Source organism: Cucurbita moschata, unplaced genomic scaffold (assembly GCF_002738365.1).
Source record: "Cucurbita moschata cultivar Rifu unplaced genomic scaffold, Cmos_1.0 Cmo_Scf00077, whole genome shotgun sequence".
Taxonomy (NCBI): domain Eukaryota; kingdom Viridiplantae; phylum Streptophyta; class Magnoliopsida; order Cucurbitales; family Cucurbitaceae; genus Cucurbita; species Cucurbita moschata.
The window spans coordinates 622,328-627,526 of record NW_019268593.1 but is presented as its reverse complement, the minus strand read 5'-3'; the positions used below and the strand labels follow the sequence as shown (position 1 = coordinate 627,526).

The window sequence follows — 5,199 nt, the reverse complement described above, 5'->3', positions numbered from 1 at the left end:
GATGTGTCACAGACGATTGAAGATGCACGCCTAGGCGGCGTGCGTGGTCGAACAAGCTTGAATTCCGCACAAGCGATGTTCAATGGGCGAAGATGAACCTCGCCTAAGGTCCGACGAAGCCACAAAGCCGGGGCAAAAAATATATATGGGGCTTGATTCTCCTCAAGGCTAGTCGTGAGCGTGTCAAGATCATGATGCCGCACGGCCAAAGATGTATGACCGTGACACTTTGCATGCGAGAGGTATGGGGATCGATACCCTGTATCTCCAAAAATAAGACTATCTATTATTAAATATATTATTTCTTTTCAATTTTTCCTTATTCATGACATGTTGGGTAGCAATATTTCTTCATTTTCACTATTATTGATGACGGGAAATTTAGGGTTTTGTGATGCAAAAATTGTGGGGATGTAGCTCAAATGGTAGAGCGCTCGTTTAGCATGCGAGAGGTACGGGGATCGATATCCTGCATCTCTAAAAGAGAGAAATTATTTTTTGAAGTATGAGTTAATTTAACACGTTATGTATAAGGTGGGTAAGAGAGAAAAAGAAAAGATACTTATATAAGGATTATTATATCATTATGGCTATATAGGTGGGTAGGAGAGAAAAAGAAAAGATACTTATATAAGGATTATTATATATCATTATGGCTATATAGGTGGGTATGAGAGAAAAAGAAAAGATACTTATATAAGGATTATTATATCATTATGGCTATGCCATTTTTATAGATAATTATATAAGGATTATTATATCATTATGGCTATGCCATTTTTATAGATAAAAGAGAGTAATGTCTCACAAGCACATATAGTGAGAGGACTTATTGTAAGTAAAGAAAGCAATCTAGTAGTTATACTGCTACTTGTGGGGAGGGAATTTGATGAATTCCTCAAAAGATAAGAGCTTATAGGATCGCGGCCAATGCATATGACGGAACTTCTTCACAATTGCAATATCTGACCAATGAATATTATTATCATTTATAGCTTCTATCACAATAATATAAAATTTGGGTCAAAACCTATATAGGACTGAAAAGACCATTCACCACACACTTGTAAATTCAACTATATCTACCACCTTTGAAATTTTCCACGGAAAATCTTCCAACAGCTTGCACTTCTTCATCATTGATATCCTTAATTGGAACTAGATTTTAAGGCAAATCTTCTCCACGACTCACTTTAGAACACTTTTATAGATAGTTTCAACAAACTTACTTTGCTCGTGAATACATTGGAGTTCAATATTTATATTTGGAGAACGCTATTCAAATTGATAGGGTCGAATCTTACAACAAAATCTAATTGAGCCTCCCTCTATTAGGAGATAGATTTGAATCAAATTCTTTAGTTTGGACAATGGTTGCATTGTTTTAGTCAAACAACCGAGACTAGTGTATTACCAATAGTATAAACATTTTGAACGTGTATTTTCTTACATATTAACAATTGTATACAAATAATAATTAAATTTATGAGTAGAAGTTTGGACGGAGTTTTATTAAATAGGTAATCTTAAATTATATCTAAAAATATATAATTTTATATATATATATATATATATATACCTTCAGGAGAACAAAACAAAGATTGGAGAAGATGTCATTCATGCCATGTTTTGATTTTTATTCTTTCTTATTTCTCAAAGGTTAAAAAAAAAAAAAAAAAGTTATCCTCTCTCAAATATGGTTCGTTATTTGATTATTTTCTCTGGAGTGAATTTTAAGTGAAACACATTCTCTACCCAAGTAATTGCAAGATGCAAGCTTCACACTAAGAGGAATCAAAGTCCCAAGTATCACCATCCTTTTAAGTGTCAATTTTTATTCTCCATCTCAACATAAATTAATCTTATTTTCGTGAAGATATCTATTTATAAAAGCAAAATATCTCAGAGTCACAAAAATAAAAATGAGATATAGATACCAGACATAAATATGATACCAAATAGATATGGTAACTGTTGGGATTAGATTTGATTGAGTTATTTGGATTGGATTTGATCTAGTTATTTGAATTAGATTTGATTTAGTCATTCTTCAATTTGATGAGAGATTTCTCCCAATTCTTCTGATCCTTCCAGTTTTCTTTGTCTGTTCCTAACATTTTGGTATCAGAGTCATGCCCTAAACTAGTTAAAACTAGAAGCAGCAGTCTTCTACGTGTGTCATAATAAAAGTATATCGATGGAGAGTCCACTTGTGCAGTCTGCTGGAGGAAGGAGCCAAGGTCTTGGAAGCTTTAGAGACAGAGGAAGGGGACGAGGCAGACAAACCTTCAACAAGGTCATAGTGGAGTGCTATAACTGTCACAAGCTAGGACATTTTCAATGGGAATGTCAAAGCAATACCAGACGAGGCAGACCTTCAACAAGGCCACAGTGGAGTGCTATAACTGTCACAAGCTAGGACATTTTCAATGGAAATGTCAAAGCAAGGAGAAGGAGACAAACTATGCAGAGAATCGAGAAGAGATGTCGCTGATGACTTACGTGAATATGAATAAAGCCAATATTGAAGATATGTGGTTCCTTGACTCGGGATGTAGCAATCATATGTGTGGGAAGAAGGAATATTTTTTAGATTTTGATGGAAGTTTCAAAGATTTAGGGAAGCTGGGCAACAACTCAAGCATGGTTGTAACTGGAAAGGGTAATGTACGGCTGGAAGTGAATGGAATCATAATGATAATCACAGGAGTGTTCTATGTGCCAGACCTGAGGAACAATTTGTTGAGTAGTGGTAAATTTCAAGCAAAGGGGGTTACCTTTTTGTTTCAAAATGAAACATGCAAGGGGTTTCATCCTGAGAGAGGCTTAATCATGGGGACAAAGATGTCTTTGAATCGAATATTCGTATTGCATGGTATATCTCAGCCTGTAGCAGCCGTTCAAACTCAATTGAAACTTATGGGGAGAAGTGGTTCAAGGTCTCTGTCGTACACTCACCGCTCCAATTCCTCTCGCCATAGTCAGAGAAGCAGAAGGTGTTAGGATCGCACAACAACGCACACGCTCGATCTAGATGAACGCAAAGAAAAGAATAGAGAAAACTGCAAGGAGAACTCTGGCTAAAAGGATTTTTCTAATGATGATTTCACGTATGTACAGTAAGAGAGAATTATAGAGAATAGAGAGTACATCTCGAAGCTCTATCGGATGGGATATATATATAGTTCAATTTACTATATATAGCTTTACCAGATTTAATCATCTACTATATATAGCTATTTACTATATATATCTTTACCCGATTTAACCATCTATTATATATAGCTATTTACCATATATAGTTTTCTCGGTTATAGCTTTACCAAATATAGCTTTACCGGATATAACCGTTGACTAAGCTATAAATAAGCATCAGACTCCATAACCTAACAGAAGGGACCCAAGTTCTTCCCCCTATCATTCCACTATCAATTCCAGGAGAAGCAGCCGTTCAAGTTCCCTCAGTTGTCAACGCAGAAGTAGGTCTTCCTCGTTATCTCCTTTCCCCAAATTGTCCAGTTCCAGTTCTAGTTGTGCATCAACTGATTGAAATCATTCCATAGAGAAGCTTAAGAAAGAGGAAGAAGAGAAGAAAAGGCGTGAAGCAGAGTTGAAGAAGTTAGAAGAAGATGCAGCTAGGAGGATGAAAGAACTAATTCAGAAGAAGGTTGAAGAAAGGCTAAACTCTGAAGAGACTAAATTAGAAATACAGGGACGAATAGAGGAAGGTCGCATGAAGTTGTTTGATGATGTTGATGTGCAGCTTGAGAAAGAGAAAGAAGCAGCTCTTACTGCTACAAGACAAAAAGAATAACAAGCACGAAAAGAGAGAGAAGAGCTAGATAAAATGCTGGAAGAGAATAGAAGAAGGGTAGAAAAAGCACAGCAACGATTAGTTCTGGAGCTGTAGCAGAAGGAAGAAGAACAATATTGTGAGCTCGAGTTGATTCAGAGACAAAAAGAGGAGGCAGCTTAGATAACTAAGCTAGATGATAATAGTTTGAGTTATGTTTTGCTGGAAGTTAGTGAACAGTCAAAAGCTTACATACTCTATGAAATAGAAGCGGCAGATGAAAATAATGATATAGAAGCAGCAGATGAAAATACTGCGGAGGAAAATATTTCATCTGGCTCTTTGGCTGAAGCAAGCTCTCCTAGCTCGAATAAGGCGAGGAATAAGAGACCACCAGTCTGAATGAGAGACTATGCAATAGGAGAAGTTTTTTTTTTTTTGTAAAGAAGATGATGAAGCTCAGCCATGTTTACCCCTACTAAACCTGCCAACTTTGTAAACTTTAAAGAAGCATTGAAGAGTGAGAAATGGAGGCAAGCCATGGATCTTGAGCAATAAAAAGAAATGACACATGAGACTTGATGAAGTTACCTAGTGGAAGATTGGTATGAGGTCGTAGATATAAACTGATTACTATTCGTGTTCAGTTTAAAGGAGATATTGTTAGGATTAGATTTGATTGAGTTATTTGGATTAGATTTGATCTAGTTATTTGAATTAGATTTGATTTAGTCATTCTTCAATCCCAATTCTTATGATATTTACGGTTTTCTTTTTCTGTTCCTAACAGTAACATGTCATTCTTAAGAAACCTAGGACACCGATGTGACAATGATACATTAATTAAAAAAAATTATTCCAAAAAATTTATCAATTTTGTATTAGAGATAAATTCATATAAATAAGTTTATATATTTGTATACTTAAAAAAAAGCTTAATGTACGTTTCACTCTCAAAATATATTCAAAGTCAATTGTCTGATACGATGGATTATAAATTGGTAATTTATCCATTGTATTAACAAGTGTTCAGTACATGCCCAACACGTGTCAGATTAGTGACACTAAGTTATTCTCATACTTTCTTTAGACCCATTTAAAGTAGTTTGAAAACTAGCACGTCAAATATTATAATGGACTAACTACAACTTCAATTTTGTGCTTTAATGATGTTTTGACCCAACAAAAAATAAAATCCTTAATTTAGAAAGTCCATGAATAGCCACTAACATAATTAAAAATAAATAAATAAACATGAAGCATGAATTGATTAAATTGGCTAATTGCTAACCTAATTAAAAAATAAAAATAAAAAATGTAACAAACACACACCGAAGTAAGATTAGGAACACAAGTAAAAAAAAAAAAAAAAAAAAAAAAAAAAAAAAAAAAAAAAAAAACAAAAA

The 5,199-nt window shown here is 34.5% G+C and overlaps 1 pseudogene; it reads left to right on the top strand.

Annotated features, from left to right (window-relative positions):
• Positions 1–3,478: 3,478 nt before the first annotated feature.
• On the top strand, positions 3,479–4,476 carry LOC111438540 (annotated as a pseudogene).
• Positions 4,477–5,199: the final 723 nt, after the last annotated feature.